Consider the following 8326-nt stretch of genomic DNA (forward strand, 5'->3'; position numbering starts at 1 on the left):
CTCTCTACACTGCAGTCAAAGTGCTCCTTTTCAAGTCTGTTGCTAAATATCCTCTCATGCATCCTTTCTCAGGATCTTAGAGGAGAAATTAAGCCTTGCAGAGAATGGTATGAGTGAGTGTTTTCTCAGTTTTCCAAAGGATGATACTGGCTAATACCATTCTTTTGCTAATACAATAGGAACTGACCTAATTCACAACATGCAATGGATGCCTTAGAGTGTCAGGGCTTAATTCTCGGCAAGAACTGGGTGGAGGTGGCCACAAAAGTTCCCTGTCACACTTCAGTGATCACAGCCTTTGGGGCCCTTGTGACCTGCCAGCCACCACACCTCCACCTGTGCAGGCTCATTTTCTACTAATCTTTTCCTGAGCACAAGAACTTAGTTTTGTTCCTTAACTATAGAAGCCTCACTCTTACTTCAAGGTTTTTACAGAATCTGTTCCATCTGCCTCAAACTCCTGCCCCCAGGCCTTCAGGGCCAGCTCCTTTGTAAATCATTCAGATCTCAGCTCAGATTCTACCAGCTCACAGAGACTCCCTGACGCCTTCATTAAAGAGACACTGCTAATTTCTGCTGTTCCACTGTCCCATTTTGTTTCTTTTCCAGTGTGTATTTATCATCATCTGAAACTGTCTTCTTTCTGTGTTCACTTACCTATTGAGTGTCTCCCCAGTTAGAGCTGAGCACTCCAGGGCAGTTCTATTTCTTCATGGTTGCATAACCAAGAGAAAACTTTTCACGGGGAAGCAATATGTTTAAAAGCGTGTTTAGAAAACTTGTTAGTCACTCAGTTGTGTCCAACTCCTACAGACCCCATGGACTGTATCCCACCATGGAATTCTCCAGGCAAGAATACTGGAGTGGGTTGCCATTTCCTTCTCCAGGGGATCTTCCTGACCTAGGAATTGAACCCAGGTCTCCTGCATTTCAGGCAGATTCTTTACTATCTGAGCCACCAGGGAAGCCCTTGGAAAATTTATCAGACATTTATGGTTTGTCAGTCACTGGGCTAGAAGTTTTGCAATGTTTCCTTCTATGAACTCCAGCACTGTGCAACAGAAATACAATGTAAGCCATTTTAAATTCTTAATAGCCACATTATACGAAGTAAAAAAAAAAAAATGAAATGAACATTAACAATATATTTTATTTAACTCAAAATGTTCAACATATATTATCTCAGCATGTCATTGTTTTTGAAACAGAGAAATATTATCTTTTTTTAGTACTCCTCTTCCATCCTTCCACTCTGCCTTCTGGGTTCTGAAGACCTCAGCTCTTGCCTCATAATTTGGAGATTCGAAAGTTAACACTTCAGAACTGGGCCTCAGTGTCCTTCAGATTATGTCTCAGCTTTCCTGCCTTTTCTGTACCTCTCTCAGTGTGCCAATGCCCTTCAAGTGAGAAATGGGGATGCAGTCTGAAGCCTAAAAGTCAGAAACAGGTGTGGTAAGTGGTCAGCAGCAGGGTCTTAACCAGAAGTGGGCTGGAAAGAGCAGAGGTAGGGGCGCCAGAGTCAAGGAGCATGCGCAGGGTAGCTTCCACCGGAAGTACATGAAAAGGGAAAGGAAATGGCCACGCACAACTGTTGGGGCCTGAGGTGTGCTTTTCTTGACGCTTGGCATCCTGTCCTGGCAGTGGAGCTGGGGCAGCCAGAAGAGGAGTTAGTGTTGGTGTTCGAAGCCAAGTCAGAACTGGACATTGACTTTTCCACTGGGAACAGTAAGAACTGTAAGTTTGGGCCCGGAGGGGAGGAGGGTTTATTCCTGGGCAGGTTCTTTGCAGGGAAGGAGCTGGACTGGGCTTCTTTCAGATCAGAAGAGATCTTGGGAGGTTTCTCCGGGGTTTGATTGGTTGGTGGGCACTGGTACTCAGTCATGTCCAACTCTTTGCGACCCCATGGACTATAGCCCACAAGGCTCTTCTGTCTGAGGAATTTTCCAGGCAAGAATATTTGAGGGGGTAGCCATTCCTTTCCCCAGGGGATCTTCCCGACCTGGGATCAAACTCGTGTCTCTTGCATCTCCTGCACTGGCAGGCAGATTCTTTACCACTAGCGCCACCTGAGAAGCCCTTCTCCGGAGTGTATTGAAAAATGAATCAAAGCCAAAGTAAAATGTGTTTCCAAAATCGTGCCATGTCATAAAGATTTACATTGAATGAACTATACAATACAAAAATACATCCTGGACAGTATGATAGTGCAGACGATTTGATTTATAAGAAACAACAAGGTGGCCTGGTAATGGTACACTATTTTTAAGTTGTATGGTGAATGAGACCTTGGTTTCTTAATGTAGTCAGCCTGTCTCTGTAACTCTGAATAATCTGATTTGGAGGCAATTTAAGGAGTCAAAAGTTCGTTTTCCTGGCTCCTGCTTCCATACTGGAGGAGCCCTAGATGTTCTGTTAGGAATTAGTAAGGAAGATTATCCTGAGCATAAGGGGGATCTGTGATAATTGGAAGTCTTGAGGGATCTTTTCATCAGGTCACCAACTCTAGATGGACATTGATCCCTGGTGCTACACTGGGAAAGAGTATGATGAGGAGTGCTATGTGTAGGGAGAGAGGTTTGTCATGGTGGGGTCGGAGCAGCGGGGAGGTTTCTGGTTGAGATGATCACAGTGACCCACGACAACACATTATTTAAAGAAGGTAGAGAATCACATGAGAGGCACAGGGGGATTTTTTTTTTTTTTTGGCTTTGCCAGGTCTTAGTTGCAACACTCTGGATCTTCAGTCTTCATTATGGCACATGGGATTTTTAGTTGCAGCATGCACAATATTTAGTTGTGTCATGCAAAGTCTTAGTCGTGACATGTGGGGTCTAGTTCCCTGACAAGGGATCGAACCTGGGCCCCTTGCATTGGGAGTGCATTGTAACCACTGGACCACCAGGCAAGCCCCTGAACTGGGGAATATTAAGGTGGGTTTCCTCACCTGTTAGAGAGAGAGCGAAAGAATAGTATTTATAGGGAGGTTCATGCTGTGGGAAGTATTGGGGGCGGGAGGAGAAGGGGACGACAGAGGATGAGATGGCTGGATGGCATCACTGACTCGATGGACATGAGTCTGAGTGAATTCCGAGAGTTGGTGATGGACAGGGAGGCCTGGTGTGCTGCGATTCATGGGGTCGCAAAGGGTCAGACACGACTGAGCGACTGAACTGAACTCGTGCTGTGGCAGGTGTTGGGGCCTTTACTGTAGGGCCAGGATGGTGTGGGGCCTTGGAGAGGGAGTTCTCAGAAGGAACGTGTGAAGAGAAATAATTGTTTGGCAGACTCAGAAGGAGGCTTGATCAAATGAAAGCTTAGGCGTGGACAAGGAGACTGGTCCTTCATTCAATTCACAAGTGTTTATTGAGTACTTTCTCTGTGCCAGGCACTATGTGAGAGGGATACAATGGGAAGCAAAAGAGTTCCTGTCTTCATGGGACTGACCTTCTTCTAGTTCTATGTAAGAAACAGAATGTGAGCCACGTATGTAATTTAAAAGTTTCCAATAGCCAGATTTTGAAAAAGTAAGACAAGTGAAATAAATATCAATGTATTTTCTGTAACCCAATATATCCAAAATATTCCAACATATAAAGTCAAAATATTAGTGAAATATTTATATTCTTTTTTCTTTTTTGTAATGTCTTTAAAATTCAATGTATGTGTTTTACGTTGCCCCATATCTCAGGACTAGTCACATTTCAAGGGCTCTGTAGTCACATGTGGACAGTGGATAGCTGCATTGAAGTGTGCAGTATTATAAAGATAACAAATTAACAGAGATGTTTCTGGTAGTGATAAATCCTGTAACAAAATATGTAGCAGAATTGGAAGATCAAAAGGGCAGGTGACTCTTTAAGTGAGGTGATCAGACTGGAAAGGTCTCACAGAGAGGTGTTATCTCAAGAAAGTTGAATGAAGCGAGGGAGCAAGGGAAATGGGGAATGAGTCAAGTGATAGAGGGAGCAGCTAGGCCAGTCTGGAGGAGCTCCAGAGGGGCTGGGTGGCTGGATCAGAGTGAGAAGGGAAATCGGGGAGGTAGGAGATGAGGCCCCTAGTAAAGTCCATAGGGTTTATTCTGAAAGTAATGTGAAATCATTGAAGAGTCAAAGTTGGAAAGATGACATGATCTGATTTAACATAAGGAGTTTACAGGGCTCCTGTGAGGTGATTGTGTATCCATGATGATGCAGGGTCTGGTAGGAGGGCAGATGTGATAGCAGTCAACTGCAGTAGGGGGCGCTGGGGAGCACTACTCCAGTCGCCAGTCTGGGAGACTGGGGTTGTATGAGGAATGGGAGGGGTTTGTTACTGGGAGAGGACTGGGGGCTTTTTGTTTGTTTGGATTGTCATTGGTTTTGGGGAGGAGCACCCAGGAATGTTGTCATAGGTTTATCTGTTGGGTGTCAGGAATTGCAGTGGGAGTCTTAATAGGAGGATTGTTGTCAAGGGTGGCATGTTGTGTTCAATTCTCAGAAGCCTCTGAAGATATTTTCATCTGTCAGAGTTCTTGGGCTGCCTCCCACAGTGCCATTGTTATAGGGGGTTGTAATGAAGGAAACCAGTATATAAAACCAATGTATTTAGGAGATGGCTTGTGGAGTATGGGGTCAGCCACACAACTCCATGGCTGAATGACTTTGGGCAGATTGAAATTAATGTGTCTTTATTGTTGTTTTATAACACTTTATTATGAAATATCCCAAACATACATAAAAATATGAGAAACTACACTAACAAAGCCTGATGTACATGTCCCTCAGCTTCATCCCTCTTAACCTTTTGACCTACTTGCTTCAGTCTTGTTTTAATATCTAAAACATTATAGACAGAGTTGAAGCCTGATTGGACCTTTCTTGATCCTATTTTCTTCTATTCCCAGAGGTAACAGAATCCTCAAGTGAGTGAAAATCCTTCCCACCAGTATTTGGACTTTCACTGTAAGTAGATATACTCATAAACATACAGTATTGCTTTGCATGTTTTTAGGCTTTATATTAATGGTTTCACACTACAGGTATTATTTTGCAACTTGCATTTTTCTTTTTCTTGTCAATATTTATTTAACAAAAGGCTTTATACTTTGATTTTTCCCTTCTGAATTAGGTTTCTTTACTTATTTGTATTACCCCTCCCCGTGCAAGATGTACACAGTGATAGTTTTTATGGTTAGAACATGTTCCGGATTTTTTAGACAATAAAGTATCCTCAATCAATGGCCCCTTGTTTGTGTTGCTGAAACTCAGCCTCTGCTCACCAGTGCCAAACAGAAATGCAGAGACAGAGTTTTGGATGAAGTAGAAAAGAGTAGCTTTTATTGCTTTGCCAGGCAAAGGGGGCCACAGAGGGCTAAAGCCCTGCAGACCATGTGACCCACCCTGGAGTGGGTAGTAAGGAATTTTCTAGTGTTCAGGGAGCAGGGCGTGATCAGCTCATGGACTACTCTTGGATTGGTTGACATCAAGGTGAAGTTTCAAGAATCATCAACCTTCTGGTTTCAACCAGTCCAGGGTCTGTGGTCTTGTGGTCAGCAGTTTCATCTGGAGGGGGTCTGCTTCCTGTAAAAACAACTTAGGATTTTGTGTCAGGCCTTTATCTGTATCTTTCCGGGAACTGGGAGTTGGTAACTCTGTTATGTGGCAGAGTTACAGTCTAAATTGTTACCAGTTCCCCAGCCCAACAACTGTGCTTTGTTTCTACATCTTCACCTTTCCCAAACATTAACTCTTGCATCAGCATTTTACTTCAAAAGACAAGGATACCAGGGCTTGTGCACAGTGTCACTTGGATTGCCTGATATCTTTTTTCTTCTCTCTCTTGAAAGTTCACCTCAAGAAAGTCTGTTTCTTCCTGAATTCTTCTCTAAATATACATTTACTCCTGACTGATTATTTATAGACTAGCCCCATGGACTGTGATTCAGCCTCATAAAGTCAATTGGGTTCCTTATGATTTTCAAATAATATAAGACCGTTGCCAAGATCCTGGAAGAGAAATGGCAAAGGTAACACTATAATAAATTTGATCTAGGAGTATGTTTTGGATTTGCATTTGAATGTGAGGATGTCTGGCATTTTGAAAATTAGAGTAGTAATAACAATAAAAAAATTTTCAAATTATAGCTGTTATATATGTTTATTGTCTTCTAGATCTGCACCTGCCAGTATGGTAGCCCCTACCTACATGTAGTTCCTGATCATTTGAAATGTGACCAGTGCTACATGTTGAAAAGATAATATTTAGGGGCTTCCCTGAATCCGCCTACCAATGCAGGATACTCAGGTTTGATCCCTGGTTCAGGAAGATTCCACATGCTGCAGAACAGCCAAGCACATGCACCACAGCTATTGAGCCTGTGCTCGAGCCCGGGAACCACAACTACTGAGCCCATGAGCCACAGCTACTGATGCCTACACACCCTAGAGCCTGTGCTCCACAATAAGAGAAACCCATGCACTGCAAGTAAGGAGTAGCCGCTGCTCACCGCAACTAGAGCAAAACCCACACAGCAGCAAAGACCCAGCAAAGCCTAAATAAATAAAATTATTTTAAAAAAGAAAAGATAATATTTTGGAGGTATAAGGGTAAACACAATATATTCTTAAGCACCTTGCATTTCCAGTTAACAGCTGTTTAGCCTCAGCCTGGTTGATTTATGTATTTCTATCTCATTTTCACTCCTGGATACCTACCGTTCAACCAGATGGACATCCCGTACTTTATGCATCCATGCTCTTGTTGATGGACATTTCGGTGATTTCCACTGTTGAGCTGTCATGAGCATTGCTGCTGTGAGAATCCAGATACCTGCCTCTTTGCCTAGAGGTGCACGTTTCTAGTGTATGCTAGGACGGCAGTTGCTGGCATGCACCTGGTGCACACACAACTTTGTACTTCAGTCCTGGTTTTATCATTCAGGAGTCTGATGAGAAACTTCACTGACAGCAAGTTAAACCCAGCCATGATTTGCCCCTTTGAGTTTTATTTTCCTGTGTACAAAGCAGACTCGATCATAGTACCCACTTCATTGAATTGCAACAATTAAATAAGATCATGAAGGTAAAGTACTAACACAATATCTTACATGTGGTAGGTGCTCTCTTTGTGTCTCATTGACAGGAAATTAACATCATTACAAGCTCTAAGGCTTTGGAGCCTAACAGAAAGTGTTATTCGCTCAGTCTTATCTGACTCTTTGCAACCCCGTGGACTATAGCCCTCCAGGCTCCTTTGTCTGTGAAATTCTCTAGGCAGGAATACTGAAGTGGGTTGCTATTTCCTTCTCCTGGAGATCTTCCCAACAGAGGAATTGAACCCCTGTCTCCTGCATTGCAGGCAGATTCTTTACCATCTGAGCCACCAGGAAGGGACTCTAACAGAACCTGGGTTCAAAGCGTGGCTTTGCTGCCTCCTCTCTGGGTGCCTTTGGGGAAGTCACGTCACCTCTCTGAGCAGCAGTTTCCTCATCTGTTAGGAAAGAGCAAATGTGTGCTGTTGTGAATGCTAGCTCTCTAACTGTGTCTGGGTCATGAGCTGACTGCTGTTACAGAGCGTAATGATACCAGCTACCCTTTGTTATTATGAATGTTAGGCTAATATTTATTGAGTGTTTCTTAACTCCTCTGAAGTACTGGTGTTATTCTTACTTTACAGATGATAAAACTGAGGCCCCAGCAGGTGGCCACCCAGAGGTCACAGGGCTAGTGAAGTGGTGTGTGTGTGCTCAGTCACTCAGTTGTGTTCGACTTTGCTACCCCGTGGACTATAGCCCACCAGGCTCCTCTGTTTATGGAACTTTCCAGGCAAGAATACTGGAATGGGTTGCCATTTCCTACTCCAGGGGATCTTCCTGACCCAGGGATGGAATCTGCATCTCTTGTGTGTCCTGCATTGGCAGGCGGATTCTTTACCGCTGTGCCACCTGGGAAGCCCTTGAAACCAGGTCTGACTGATTTTAAAGCACATGTTCTAATCACCAGGTTATAAGCCTTAAATGCCTCTGGCAGCTGCCCATCATGCTCAGCAGTGGTTTCTAAACATTTTTTGTGAAAGGAAGCATTTTGTCTGGGAAAGTCTTATATAGAACCCCAGTCTGGAAAGCAAATGTATGCTGTACCACTCCAGTTAAAGTGACAGTAACGTCATAGGTCCATGCCAGTTTAATTCTGGCTCTGTTTAGGTTGTGTGAACTGAAACAAATTACTCATCTCTCTGAGATTCAGTTTCTTCATTTGCAAGATGGGGATAATGATACCAACCTAATAGCTTTGTTATGTGGATCGACTGAGACAGTATATGCAAAACACTTGGCATGAAGCCTGGCTTG

At 43.6% G+C, this 8326-nt stretch overlaps 1 long non-coding RNA gene across 1 annotated transcript; it reads left to right on the plus strand.

Annotated features, from left to right (window-relative positions):
• The first annotated feature begins 1291 nt into the window (after positions 1–1291).
• LOC147353656 (uncharacterized) lies at positions 1292–6561 on the plus strand. The gene is made up of 3 exons (XR_015145878.1): positions 1292–1734; positions 4883–4940; positions 6150–6561. It is a non-coding gene; the product is annotated as an uncharacterized LOC147353656 (long non-coding RNA).
• The last annotated feature ends 1765 nt before the right edge of the window (positions 6562–8326 follow it).

Source organism: Bos grunniens, chromosome 18, assembly GCF_055505025.1.
Source record: "Bos grunniens cultivar Pamir isolate PY7600 chromosome 18, Bosgru_T2T1.0, whole genome shotgun sequence".
In the NCBI taxonomy this organism is placed as follows: Eukaryota; Metazoa; Chordata; class Mammalia; order Artiodactyla; family Bovidae; genus Bos; species Bos grunniens.